This window comes from Triticum aestivum, chromosome 3A (genome assembly GCF_018294505.1).
Source record: "Triticum aestivum cultivar Chinese Spring chromosome 3A, IWGSC CS RefSeq v2.1, whole genome shotgun sequence".
In the NCBI taxonomy this organism is placed as follows: Eukaryota; Viridiplantae; Streptophyta; class Magnoliopsida; order Poales; family Poaceae; genus Triticum; species Triticum aestivum.
This window is the reverse complement of record NC_057800.1, coordinates 7,679,427-7,694,774: the sequence shown is the minus strand read 5'-3', so window position 1 is coordinate 7,694,774 and position 15,348 is coordinate 7,679,427. Positions and strand designations below refer to the sequence as shown.

Genomic DNA, 15,348 nt, shown 5'->3' with positions numbered 1-15,348 from the left:
TGTTTTCTGCAACGTTCCCCAACACAATGCACCGTCCTACAACCTACTCCATCGGTCCGCACGCATCGCCCCCTCGTTCCAACATCCGACGGCTCTCATCAAACCAAATACGTCATGAGAAACCAACATGATAGAAACATATCTAGAACCAAAGAGTCAACTACTAACCCAAATTAACACCACAGATAACCATAATCCTGCAGCTACACGAGGCTGACTGGTGAGCCCTCATCGCACCCTAGAATAAATTACCATGCATCTTTTCGTAATAAAAAAGAAAAAACCGTAATAACACAACAAATTATGAGAATGGGCATCCGCCTCCGCGTGTGTTATTATTTCTTCCTCACTCTCCTCCCTCCCCTCTGTCCGCTACATCTCGCTCTTCTCTCATCTCACTACAAGGAATATGGTTTCCAAGGCGTGGTCTTGCGCGCGGGGGGGGGGGGGGGGGGGGGGGGGGCTTGCCTTCGCCGGAGGGGGCGGTCGTCATGCCGGACGAGGCGAGGGAGGAGAGGCCGGCAGCGGCGTCGAGGTCGTCGTCCATGGCGGGGTGGGGCGGGAGCGCACGCGGGCAAGAGGGTTTTTGGGGGAAATGGAGGAAAATGGTGAAGGCTGCCACCGACCAGCGGGAGGAGGAGAAGGCGCACGCGCTCATCCGTCTCGTGTTCGCGCCGATGCAAATTCGGCTCAAAAATGGGTCGGAAATGGGTAGGCAGGTGGACCCCAAACAAACGGGCGTCCGTTTGGATCGACGCGTTGTGTCGACTTTTGTATCCGCGTTGATTCAAACGAACGCTAGCGGACGAAATGGGTCAATCCCGTTGGAGTTGCTCTTACCGCCTTTGGTGTAGTTGTGGCCGTACTCTCTTTGACTAATTGTCCAGAGGAGGGCGTAGAGCCGGTCAAAAAAGCTAGCTATCGTGTCATGCTCCGGTTGCTCTGCCGCGAGCTGCTCCCCTTTTTTGTTTTGCAAAGAAAGCTTAACGCTTTCTGAAGTGTGGTTAGTGGCCGTGGATGGATTTGTTCTGCGTAGTAGTATCACTTTTGGCGCGTGTACGTGTGTCTTTTCGGCCTCGAGAATATGTACCGGGAGCAAACAATACTTGCATATTTGTGGTTGGACGCTTTTCAAACTGAAAGTTTATGCGCCGCTTCTTTCTGCCAACAAGATAATAACTATGTATCGCTCTCTTGGAGTTGGTGCCTGTTTCCGGCGAAAGCCTCGATTCGGTGTTGGATCGGGACGATGGCGGCGTCCTCGACGTTGTTCCTCCGTTGGAAGCATGGTGTTTGGAGACACAGTTGTGTCCTTATTGTCTTTCTCCGGTGCTCGCCGCTGTCCTCTCTTGATCCTTGGCGGCGCTATGTACGCCCGTGACTGGTGTTTTTAAGATGGTGTCTTCTCCGGATCGGATTGAGTCCTTTCATCCACTTGCCGTTTCCCCTTAGGCGTTCAAAATGGATGGTGCGTCGACAAGAGAAGCTCTGCGAATGTTGGTGGTCTTCGGAGGTGGCCGGTGTCGGTCGTGACGCGATGCCATGTATTAGCTTAGGATAGGCGTTTTTGTATTGTAGCTTGCTTTGCGGTGGTGCTTGTCTTTGATCTTACCCGGGTGTGGTGTTTGCTACATTCGTTGTTCGCAGCGAGTGCTAGCTAGTGTTCTTGTAATTGACATTCCGCCTTCTATAAACCTATGGTAAGCCTAGACGTACTCTCGAAAAAAATAACTATGAGAAAAGAAGAAAAGGGAAGAATGTCAAGCCTCACCCTCTCCCACAGCAGGCCCATATTTCAATTTCAACGAGTGCTCAATAATGCAACCCTATCAGTTATCAATATACCATGCCGATCACACATTCCTATGTGCACCGGGGAGGCTATGATGTATTTTTTTTTAGAACGAAGGCTCGTGAAGAGCCCAATTTTGAATTAACAGAGCCATCAACCGGCCAGGAAATACAACACAACAACAAGCACATCGGCCGAACGATACACGGGAGCACCCTAGGAAGCTTACAACTCAACGCAGTACACTAGCTCAAAACATAAAGAGGAGGAAGCCCTAGCTAGTACACGCCGCCCACTGCAGCAAACAAGAACCAAGGATTGCGGGCGGCATGAGCACGGCGAGGACCTGGAGAAACAGAGTGGAGTTGTGGATATGGCTGAGTCCAAGTTGGAGGAATCCAAGCATCTTCCTTCGTTCTCGCCGTAGAGGGACCCTACCCTCTCGCCTTGGATCGAAAGGCGCCGCTGACGGACCGAGAGACGCTCACCCTAGAGTAGGAGAGATGCTGACCTCGAGTCTTGGAGCAGGCACAGAGCACAACCTCCTAGGAATGAGCACACCTCATCTGACACACTGACGCAACCTAGGACACCTGAAAAACAGCGGGAAAGCCACCGGGAGCAGACACTGAAGAACGAGCGGCAAGGACATCAGGAGAGGCCGGAGAACGGCGAGGAGCAAGAGTCGTCGGCCACTGAAGAGAGAACACTGGGCGTCCATGGCCAGGGACGTGTTGCTATTGCCGGGAAGAGGAACCCTATCCCCTACCGCCGGATCGCAGACGCCGTACCGCCAGAGCTGAGCCAAACCCGCCACCGCCGAAGAGCACCACCCTTGAGGGAGCGGGGAAAGACTTCCCTGCGAACCAGACCAAACCACTGCCACCTGAAAAACAGAGCCGCCCAAAACTCCACCTTTGCCGCCCTCACCCGAACGCACGCTCCCCAGGCGGCACCTCCAAGGAGGACACGACGCGCGGCGCGCCGTCACCGTCCAATCCAAGAGGGATTTTGGGCTTTCACCCGGGAGGGGAACGGGGATGGATAAGGGTGGGACCTCGGCTGCACCTCCAAGGAGGAAGGGCGGCACCCAAGGGCGTCGCTGCCGCCGGGCCGGACCAGCCGATCGATGGTTTCCCACGGTCCCAAAACCGCACCACCGGGCACCCATCCACACCATCCCGGCGACCGAAGCAGCGGAAAACGGCGAGAATGAGGAAGCTGAAGGGGAGGGGAGTCAAACCTCAGATCTGACGAGGAGGGGGATCTCCACGCCGCAGCCACCGCCCACCGCCGTCTCACCACCCGCATGGTCGAGAGCGCCGGCCAGGATCTCCCACGGACGCCGCCAGCCGGGAGGGCGCCGCCACCGCGCCAAGAAGGGCCGCCGCCCCAGATCCGGAGTCCTCCCCAGGAACAGAGCGAGCAGGGCCTCGCTGCCATCGTCACCGGTGGCCGCGCAGGCTTGCCGGCGGCTACCTCGGGTGGCGACGAGGAGGGGAGGGGGTGAGGGGTGGCGGCGCTAGGCGGAAACCCTAGTCGCCTCCCGAGTAGTGGGCGACGCCCGCCATGATATTTCTGCCTTTTAGACAGTTGCTAGGAGGAATGTATGTGTTTGTCTCCTCACTATGACCGGCTATGATGTTTTGGTTCGCAGATCGAATCGATCCCCGATTCTGGATCTTGCACGCTCCCTGTATTCTCCCTCGGCCGAGAGTATGTACATCCAGAAGCCGAGGGCATGCGTATGCAGTTTCTCCAAAGCCTTTGCGGTTAATTATTAGCCTAGCTTGTGTGTGTTTGGTCCTCTGCAGTTTTTGTTTAACTGGATGCATGGAGCTGAGTCGAGGTGCAAGACGGTAGATATATAGTCCCGTTTTACGACCCATCTCACCATGCTCCTCTCGTTGGCAAATAGCAGTCCAGCGTGAGACACACAGAAACCCTAGGTATCGAACCTCATTAGTCGAAGGTTTGCATAGTAGAAAATTTTAGATATTTGGAACTCCCTGCTGTCCATCGACAAGTTTTTTGGATTTTCGGAGTCGTATTTTTTTGTCGAAAATATGCAGTCAAGCCCGGGAGCAGGCAGAACAGGTGTGGACTCAAGAATGTTGTATCCTTCTGCTCACTTTCTTTCTCCACAAGTGTTTGTATAGGATAGAAAATTCCAAACATCTGAAGCTCTCCGTTGTCCGTCCAAAAGTTTTTGGATTTTCATAGTCCTAGTTCTTGCCGAAATGCAATCAAGGCCCGGGAGCAGGCGGAGCAGGTATCAACTCAAGAATGTTGTACTACACTTTTGCTCATTTTCTTTCTAATCCACAAAAGCGTAAAGTCCTCGATTCGAGATGCTGCTGGCATTGTGCGGCGTCGCCAACAGATTGGCATGCAAAGGCGGGCATTGCTTTATTTCCTGCCACCAAACGAGCAATTAACCTCGGAGCTATACTTAAACTTGGTGTTTCAGCTGTCAAGTGTCAGCCTGCCATGTTATGTGTCTTGTACTTGGCTAGTGTGGAGGGGGTCAACAAACAGGGCACACGACAAGACGCAGGTGTGGTTACGTTCAGAGACAGAGAGAGACATCAGCCTAATCTGATCAATGCCCTAACTGACTCTCTCTGCGCTTACAAAGGCATCAGCCTCGGGTCTACTCTGTGAGCCGTGAACCAGCAGAGTGAAGAGGTGAAGAAGCAGGGCACAGAACACACGTACAGGTGTGGGTTGGAGAGAGATGAGAAGCTTCTCATCCTCATCTCCTTATCTCTGATGATAACCCACACCACACGTGCTACCACAATAGGTTGATCCTACGAGGACCAAGCTACAGCAAGTCAGACCAGGCAAAGTTGACGAACGTGATTAGCGGCGCGACGAAATGCCTTCTCAACCAGCAGCATACGTTTTTCTTATGTCCTACCTCTTGCACGTGTTCTTCTCACCATCATGTACAGTGCAGTAGTAGAGACGTGTGTCCTTGGAAATTGGAATGCATGCATTCTTTCTTGGCTGCTCCTCTCTCGCGCACAGTGACTAGGCTTCCACAGCAGTGCGCCGGCATTCTAATAAGCAGTTGGGTTTACTGAAGGAGTCGAAAAAACAGGGCCGCCGATAGGGTACCGGGCACGCACTGAGTGGTTCAGAGGGTAGGGTAGGGCGAGAAGCTTCTCAATATCCTGACAACAAGGACAAAAGTACAGAAACCTTGGCCTGTACTCACCATCCTCTGAATCATTGCGCGTCACCAGCACAAGAGCAAGACTCCCTCTTTCCTCGTTAAGCTGGACATCCGCAAGGCTTTTGACTCTGTCAAATAAGAGTATTTGCTTGACCTCCTATCTTCAAGGATCCTCTTGAATGGGGTGACTGGCAGGGTCTACGGCAAGGGGACCCCATCTCTCCCTTCCTTTTTGTCATAGCTATTGACCCATTGAAGCAAATCCTTGATGTGGCGACAATGAAGGGCCTTCTGCACAAGATTCGAGGGAGAGGGGTCATGGTGCGAACTAACTTTCATAGGAGCTCGATGGTCCCCATTCAGTTGGCAACCTCGACTTGGGCCACATCACACAAGGGCTACCGGTTATCAGGGCTTCATTCCCTCTCTGTTATCTAGGACTCCTACTCTCTGTGTGGAAGCTGAAGCTCGCCGACCTGCAATTTCTTGTCAATAAAGTGGCAAGCAGACTGACTACATATGACGGTCAAAACATCAGCACCATTGGCCGCGCAGCACTCATCAAGTCGGTCCTCACTTCCCAAGTGATCTACTTCATCACGCCACTTGTCATACAAACCACCATTCCGCAAAACATCAACAAGCTTCAGCGGGCCTTCCTATTGTCAGGGTCGGATATGACAGCCGGGGCAAAATGCAAGGTCAATTGGGATATTGTGAGCCGACTGCTTGCCTATGGTGGACTTGGGGGAGAGCATATCCTGTACTCCCAGTGATAGAGTACTCCGGCTGCACCGTGAGCAGCACAGTCGTTGGATGAGAAACGTAGGTACTAGATGTAATGTGGACGCCTCATCCTATGAATTTTGCATAAAGCCCCCCATGTACGTACATAATAATTAACTTTCCCATACTCTAGTCTAACTTCAAAAGATGTGCCGCTCCAGTTTAGGAACAGAAAGAACATATCCATCATGTGCGTAGGTAGCTTCTTTTGTCACACTGATGCATTCATCCAACACGTGTACATACAACAGATGTCCCTATATGAAGGACAAAAACATTTGGCAAGTTGTTTTCAGAAGGTAAAAGTAATTCTAAGAAAAGAAAGAGTAGTAAGTTCATGAACCAAGATTTTTGGACTCATAAATTCTGCACCAAAGATGCAGAGAGGACAACATCAGTCATATTAACCACCTTTGTCAACTTAGAAGGCAACACAACAACCATCTCGCCATTTTAAAGCTCATAGTACAACAACAATATCATGAACGACATGCGTGATAAAACACACAAATCTACCATGAAACACATAACTAGAGTTGCATCCCAATATTTACAACCAAGGCATAGCAAATTAGCGGGTATACATATATTGGACCAACATATTCAACCAGGTGTACTTGAACTAGGTCAATATATCACATGAACGAAGGCACTTTTTCATCCATTATTTACTGGAAAGTAAAGGATGTCTGCTCCAATGGGTTGCACTGTGCTGCAAAATATCAAGCAAGTTCAAGTGAATTTTTTTGCAAACATATTCAACATGTTTTAATCGATCATATATAAATATTGTTTGAGTTGTCATGACCGTCTTGGTAATTAGAACAATTTGCTGATGTTGAACCTTTGTAGACGCTACTTGCTCTGCAAACAAGAAGAAAAGTGAATTGTGAAAACATGACAAACGATATACTATTTAAATTATGGTTTATTTACCTTTTTCCTGAGTGCAACAACATATATTTAGCAATGCATCAAGGCATGTCATGACACATAGCAAAAAATGCTAAATTTGTAGGAATTTAGTTCCTTTATTTACACCTAAATGAGGAAGACAAAAGAGCTAATACATTTAATTCAGTCAACCAAAACTACTTCTATAAGTAAAATATTGCATCTGAATGAGGAAGACAAAAGAGCTAATAAATTTAATTCAGTCAACCAAAACTACTTGTATAAGTAATAATTTTTTTTACACCTGAATGAGGAAGACCAATGACCAAAACTAGTTCTGAAAGAAGAATCCTTTTGGCTATGTTTTCTCAGTTGTTGTGTCAGGGTGATGTGTGATTACAAGGTGGATATGATCAACAATGGGATGCAATAGTTCTTCATCCACTTCCATGGGCCCAACGATAGTATGCCCACCAATCACATCTCATCTGCTACTTAATTTGCTCCTTCTAATTAATTAGCTGCAGACTCATTCCTTACATGATGAGATTTTTTCCCTGATATTTGTTCCACGCGTTTTTGTAATTTCCTCATATTTGTTCCAAACGAAATCTACCTGTTACTATTTTAGCTCCATTCTAATTGGCATGGTGGTCATAGTAGCAGAGGAGGATGAAATGAAATTAAATGTCCTAAGATTGCTAGCCTCCACTTATTTCAGAACAAACGAACAATAATGTTCAGGCAGTAGCTCATTTATTTTGGACTATTCGATCTTCACCAATACATAGGATTAGGATGAACATGCGGAAAAGGAAAGAACTCTGAATCAAAACTTGCAAAAAATGGATTTCCTGCTGTATCTAGCTTCTCTTTTCTTTTTGTTTCCTTTCCTTCTAAGCAAAACTGTTTTGCTCATCCATACCAGCCATTTTCTCCATTGGTTGTGTCAGAACAATTGATTCTAAAATATAACCAAGGATCTGACTAGATGGGAATGGATGTACTATTATTAACCTCCATTAATTTGTAAAGGTGCTAGATGCTTCATGCACCTCACACCGAAACTACTTGTTCCAAGTTTCTGATTTTTTTTTGTATACGTACGTTTGCTGACATTTTACTTTGAACTCAGTTGAAATTACTTCGCACTAATCTCAAGCCACAAGTTGCTGCCATTTTTCTGTATGTACTTGCTCAAATATGTAGTCTACGCAAAAAAGAAATAGCAAGTTTTTTCAGCGACTATTTTTTCTTCGCCCTCATACAGAGAGATATCATCAAATTTTACCCATAGAGGAGCTACATCTAACACAATCAGCAAGGGGATGATGGATTCGAACCAAAATATACAATAAAAAAACAAGGTTGTATCATCAAAAAGGATACCTGAAGGCCGATTTTCTCTTCTACGGTGTCGGCTGATGGCGGATCTAGGCATCGGCGGATGGCGGAGGTACGTGCTAGGTGAGGTGAGGGGGTGGCGCCGAGGTGGGAGAATAGCGGCGCGGGGATGGGACGGGTTGTCTGCTGTACGTTGGAAAACAGCGAGGTCGCACCGTAGCCGCCGGTGAAGTCGCGGAGCAGCACACGGCGAGGTCCGCCGCCGCAGCACCCTATGGCCCTATCCCTAACTGTTCGTGTAAGCTTGGGGCATCACAGATTGGAGAAGCGTTACACCTATTCTGTACTTACCTGAGGTGATTTTTGAAAAAGTTGAAGGGTGGGGCGTTCGGTTCTCATCGCATCCCTACATTCTTTATCCAAAGCTCAGGATGTGCACGGTGCAGCCGGAGTACCGAATCCTCAGGAGTACAGGATATTTTCCCGGACTTGGGGTCCTCAACACCAACAAGTTCGCGCGGGCTTTGTGTTTGCGGTGGCCTTGGTATGAGTGGAAGGAGCCCACAAAGTTGTGGGTCAGGAGTGGGAACCCGTGTGATGAGGAGGACCTCAACTTTTTCTACGCCTATACCACCATGATGGTCGGGAACGGTGCGAGGACTCCATTTTGAGACTCTCCTTGGCTTCTTGGACGCAAGCCCAAATACATTGCTCCACTCATTTACGAGACTTCCTCCCGGAAGCACCGGAAGGTACAAGAGGCCCTCAAGGAAAACGCATGGATTCTCAAAATCAGACCACCCGCATCGGTTTTCCATCAAGCATGTTGCACAATTCTTCACCCTTTGGATGCTGCTGCATGAGGTACACCTTGATGAGTTCGCTGAAGATGACATCCTATGGAAGCAGACGGAATCTAGGCACTACTTCGCGCCTCGGCTTACATGGCACCGTTTTTGGGCTTGGTCCTCTCTCCCATGGACCAAATGATTTGGAAGGCTTGGGGCCCACCGAAAGTCAAGTTCTTTGCTCGGCTCGCACTTCAGGATAGGACTGGACTGTTGACAGATTGGAGAAGCAAGGATGGCCCAATTGTGGCCCTTGCCCCTTGTGCCGACGGGTGCAGGAATGTGGCCTCATCTTTTCTTTCGATGCCGCTTCACTCTCAGGCTTTGGAAGCTGGTTATTCAAAAACTACGCATCCACGACATGGACACGCTCGCATGGCACTTGTTCGACTCTGTTTAGGCATGGTGCGCGAGCACGTGCACCGCGGGCACCACCAACAGAAAAGAAAAGGTATCAATTACTATGCTAGTGTCGTGGATCATCTGGAATGAGCGCAACGCAAGAGTGTTCAGGCAAAAGAGCGCACCTCCGCAAATCTTGCTCAACATCATCATCGACGAGGCAAACCTTTGGATCAAAGCCGGGGAAAAGAAACTAGGATCCTTTTTATGGCGAGAATAATTGTCATGCCGTAACATGGGTGTGTGTTGTAGCAAACTCTTTCTCCTCCTTATTTAATATATGAGGCAAATCTTTGGCCTCCATTTAAAAAAAATCCTCTGAATCATTCTTTCTTCAACCAACAAACCCAGGTGAATCTTCCTTCTTGATTTGAGATTGTGATCATCGACCATTCATTCATTGATGTTGCTTTGGTTTCTTGTGCTTAACTCGGCGTCTGTCCGCCCGTTCCTTCAGACAGCAGGATAAGAGCATCTACAGCCACATGTTGCAAAATCTGGCCCCTCAAACGTCCGCGGACAATGACCGAACATGCCTCAAAATTGACCATTTCCAACCACATACCCTATTTCTAAAACACCTATTACATGCAGCGCCATCCTGTCCGTCTTGGGCCGGCTGGACTGTCAAAACACATCGAAAATTGCTCATAGTTAAGATTTTCACACTTGTATTAGTCCCACCTCGCCATGTGACGAGCTAGTCGACCGACTTAAATAGCCGGGTCGATGACAGTGCAACTCATATTCTGATGGCAAGCTATGAAGGAGGGATGTGCAAGGCTGGCGCCACGAAAGATCACGGAATGGATCACCCGTTGCTTATATCGTCAACACCCGGACCCCGCCGCCACAACTCCAACTTCACAACAAACAACCGAGGCAATCAGCCACACGTCAACAATGGTGTGGCTCAGATTCTAATGGAAAGATGCGAAGGAGGGATGCACAAGGCTGGTGCCATGAAAGATCTCGGAACGGATCACTTGTTGCCTAGAAACATATTAGAAGCCATCTTTTTTCGATAAAGGGCGCTTTTATTAGAAGCCATCTATAAGGGGAGGCTTCTGGACACTTGTTAGAAGTATAGTTGTGTAGAGGTAAGTAATTAGAGATAGAATAGTTCAAATAAGAGATAGAATAGTTCAAATACACCATGACTTGTCTTGTACTCGAAAATGTTGCTTGGGACCATGATGCACCTGAACCTACACTCACCGCCCTACATCGTCTGACAACCTTTTCGAGATACGAGCTAATTAAATTGTTTCAAGAACCATGCACAGGTGATCAAGAGACCTATAAGATGCTAACCAGTCTACTACATTTGAATTTGTAGGTGTTAAAAAAAATTCAACATCCTGGAGTTCTGGTACACTCTCCAATGCTCTTTTTTTCTGGTTGCTCGTTCTGTGTACACTCAGATTATTTACATTTTTGTGTTTTTTTCATCATGAAGTACCAATTAACATTTTTGGCTTTTGTAGCAGCAGGCTCATTTACTAAAACTACTGAAAAACGTAAATATTTCATGGATTTTTACTAAAAGTACCCATGCACAAGTGATCAACTATTTTAAAGATCTGCAACGATTTATAGAAAAATCATGGTCTTCACACAACTTTTTATCGTCACTTTTGGGACTGAAAATATAGTATAATATTCTCTACAGTATATATTTAGATATGAGAATGTATAGTGCTGTAGTATAGGAATGACACCGAAGGATAAAAATATTTCTTTAGTCCTTCTCATGAACTGGACTGACACTGTAGCTTAGGGTTGTGTGTGAGTTGGAAAAAATGGATCCCAAGCAGGCCTAGAACAAGCATCATTTTAGCTGATGGTTAAGCAAATAGGGTTTGCGCAACATTAACTTGCACAGATCCTTAGGAAAACCGAAATGGATCCGACCGCGCTGAGCGTAGGTTCGAGTGCACCATGGTCCAGAAAATCAGCTCTCGTCTTGTACTTCAAGTCTCAGCTCACGATGTACTCTATGTAATCCCCCACGAGGGTCACAACACAATACAACAGAAATATTTTAGCCATCCTACTATTTCCTATGGGTAAACATAGGTAATTACCTATTTGCCCGACCAATAATGGTTGTGGATTACAACGATGACATCGCCATTAGTAGCGGGTTTGGGGTCATGTGAGTTTCTAATTCAGCTCCGATCAGATTGAGACATTGCGATCGATCCTGGTGTCGGTGCCGAGTCATGCTGCAAAGGTACAAAAGACTTTTCTCGGAGGTGAAAGATGAGACCTTTGAGCTGCCACCAGTGACAGGTGACAACTACAACAGTGACATCCATCCATGGAAATGGAATGGAAGGTGGTTTACTACAGCATCTTTTAGGGCTCAAACGGTCAAGGATTTGTTGAAAAGAAATCCGGACGCTGATTGCACAGAAAAGTTGACGCTAGGAATGGCAAGAGTCAACTGATCAAGTGTTTGCTTCACTGAACTGAACTTGTGAGGCGTGCTGGAGAAGCCAGTTAGTTAATTACAGGTACTACCGTGTACCAAACGTCACTACATTATCCTGAGCTAATGAACCGCGAAAACGAAAGCAGAAGCTAGTTGTAGTATTACCATGCGTCTTGAGTCGGTTGATGTCAGTATACATCGTTGGATGGATCACTTGACAGGAAAGTAAGTAAGTAAAGGGAGTGACATGTCTGTCAGCATTGTTTGCTCAGTAACATCTCTGATCATCCTTGAAGCAGCAAGCAACGTCCCTTTCCGAATCATGGCATCTCGATCATCCTGCCTGCCTGCTGAAATCACGCGACTTACTTACTGCAGGTACGAGTTTGGAGCGTTCTGCAAGATGGTACTGTACTGCGGTGGATAGAGCAGGGCAGGATGGGGACTGCCCACCAAATCCGACGACTGTTTTGGTCTGATCTTTCCGCAGGGTAGGAAATAAAGCCAAGTGGGCAACAACCACCACCTCCACAGGAAGCCAGCAAGCATTTGCGATATGGTGACCCTATCCTTCCTTCCTTGCTCTCCACGATAGATGTGCAGATGTATGTAGCGTGTTCATGTTCATGAAGATGTGCAGATGTGGTGTGGTGGGTGTTCCTCATCTTCACTTCTTCCCTCACAAACAATTTTTCTTTACTTTTTGCCTTATTCAGCACTACTTCTTCTTCTCAATTCGCATGATGTTGTACATACCCTTGGATAAACACGGTGAGGTGGGGATGCCTTCTCTGAATCCCCACATATTACAACAGTTGATGTGAACATGAAACAAAAAGAAATTGTATCTGTCAGTCAGTCGATTTTGTGTATCAGCTGGCTAGTCTTCCTGGTTTTAACTACCTGATGATTGGCATGAACAACAAAGAGGTAAAGCGAAAAGAGAAAACATCACGGGTTGTTATCATGTGACCATCAGCTGAAACAGATCTCGGTTGAATTGATGCATGTCGACCGTCCTGATTTTCTCTTCTCAGGTGAATAGGTTTCCTTGGTTCTCTTCTCACAATCTCACGCACCCCTGTTCCTGTTGTATGACATCGCAGACGAGTTTCTCTTTCCTGGATTTTTTTTTAGAAAAGGAGGATGACCCCGGCCTCTGCATCTGAGCGATGCATACGGCCACTTTATTAATTATTCTCACAAGACCTTAGAAAGTCATACAACAGTAAGACTAAAGCCGCCGTCCAAACAACAAACTGTCGCTACACCTATCTAGTTGATGAAGGGCAGCAGATAGGAGTACTCTGCAGATAGCCTGGGCCTCACTACCAGAAAAACTTGTTTTGCCGACGGCCAAACCTATGCCGACGGCCCCTGTCGGCATATGTGGGCATACCCCGACGGCCCAACTAAAGCCGTCGGCATAGAAAGGCCGTCGGCGTATAACCATCTATGCCGACGGGGGCCGTCGACATAGATAAGCCGTCGGCGTTTCTTCGAATATACCTACGGTGGCCGTCAGCATAGAGCAGGCCGTCGGCATATCGCGTGGGCCCGTCTACCCGGGCGGCGACGACAGTTTGACGGCGTCAGGCTACGCCGATGGGCTAACGGTGGCCGTCGGCATAGCTATGCCGACGTCATCGATCCGCCGCGCCGCCACGTCATCGATCCGCGTCGTTCGCCCGTCCCGTGGGGTGGCATTTCTATGCCGACGGCTAGGCCGTCGGCATAGGCCTGGCCCATGGTTTTTGCCACGTCATTGATCCCCGCCCTACGCCACGTCATCGATCCAGGGCTCTACCGTTCCGTGGCCGTAGCTATGCCGGCGGCTTTGCCGTAGGCATAGATTTCTAATAATATTTTTATATTTTATATATTTTCTCTTTTTATTTTTTAGTTTTTTTTTCAATACTAATTTCATTAACTTAAATATACAGAAAACATATATCGATTGCCCCCCACACGGGCCTTCTTCCGTCGTGTCACAGAGAGGTTAGACGGGAAGGGGTACCTGTGGGGGGTAGCAATGCCGCCAGGTGTTGCGGTGGGCCCTCCTACGGTTGTGGAAATGTGGTGGCAGGCGCAGGCACGCGGCTCCGGGGTGTGCCCCTCCCCCCTCACGGGCGTCGATGCCGCCGTGCCCCGGAGGGGGGAAACGGCCACGTCGGGCCGACGCAGAGGGAATCTTGGGGTGGGTTGTGCCGGGACTGTGTTGGGGGGTGTAGCTATGGCTGGGCTATGACAACAAGGTGAAAAGCTCCACCTGTCAAACTACGTCCAGCGAAAGTCAAAGGGATAGACCCGGCGGTCGTCTGTGTCAGGGTTAGACGGGACGGGGTACCTGGGGGGTAGCAATGCCGCCAGGTGTTGCGGTGGCCCTCCTACGGTTGTAGAAGCATGGTGGCAAGCGTAGGCACCTGGCACGCGGCTTGTATGAGGTCCCGGTGCGACGCTCCGGTGGCATTGCTACCCCCCTAGGGCCCCCATCCCGCCTAACCCTGTAGCGTTTGACCACGGGATCTACCCCTTTGATTTTGCATGGACGGGCTTTGAGCAGTGGACGTATCCACCCGGTTGTGTAAGGTCAGCCCATAGGAACACTTTGGAGCAACATCCGGGCCAGACCCACGGCAAGATCCCCACCGTGTGGACCCGACGCGTCCGTTTCCCCCCTCCAGGTGCCGGCGGCGGCGGCGCTGTCCGTGAGGGGGGGCACACCCCGGAGATGCGTGCCGGGCGTTTGCACCCGCCACAACACTTCCAGATTTATGAGAGGCCGCCTACGCAAGATTTGGCGGCATGCTAGCCCCCGGAGGCCGCCGGCCATAGTCGTAGACACGCGAAGAGCAATCCGCGTAAGAGGGAATTGTTCAGATACTTCTCCATGACGAAAAATTATGAAAAATTCCCATCAATCCTACATCACATGTACCCATGTCGTGTAAAAAACTCATAATTTTATCGCGCTCCGAGTATTTAATAATATTCACGCCGCATCGTTACCGCAGAACGTATACTACCGTGTCATCACCGTTCGTGAGGGGGGGCCAAACCCCGGAGACGCGTGCCGCCTCTTCGGACATGCCATCACACCATCCCGCATGTATGAGGTCCCGGTGCGACGCTCCGGTGGCATTGCTACCCCCCTAGGGCCCCCGTCCCGCCTGACCCTGTAGCGTTTGACCACGGGATCTACCCCTTTGACTTTGCACGGACGGGCTTTGAGCAGTGGACGTATCCACCCGGTTGTGTTAGGTCAGCCCATAGGAACACTTTGGAGCAACATCCGGGCCAGACCCACGGCAAGATCCCCTCCGTGTAGACCCGACGCGTCCGTTTCCCCCTCTCCAGGTGCCACCGGCGGCGTCGTCCGTGAGGGGGGCCACACCCCGGAGACGCGTGCCGCCTCTTCGGACATGCCGGCACACCATCCCGCATGTATGAGGTCCCAGTGCGACGCTCCGGTGGCATTGCTACCCCCTAGGGCCCCATCCCGCCTAACCCTGTTGCGTTTGACCACGGGATCTACCCCTTTGACTTTGCACGCACGGGCTTTGAGCAGTGGACGTATCCACCCAGTTGTGTTAGGTCAGCCCATAGGAACACTTTGGAGCAACATCCGGGCCAGACCCACGGCAAGATCCCCTCCGTGTAGACC

General features: G+C 49.2%; 1 long non-coding RNA gene across 1 annotated transcript; it reads right to left on the bottom strand.

Moving 5' to 3' along the window:
• Nucleotides 1–6,299: 6,299 nt before the first annotated feature.
• Nucleotides 6,300–8,390, bottom strand: LOC123057469 (uncharacterized). The gene is made up of 3 exons (XR_006426867.1): nt 8,043–8,390; nt 6,696–6,800; nt 6,300–6,623 (listed from the first exon to the last, which is right to left on the bottom strand). It is a non-coding gene; the product is annotated as an uncharacterized lncRNA (long non-coding RNA).
• Nucleotides 8,391–15,348: the final 6,958 nt, after the last annotated feature.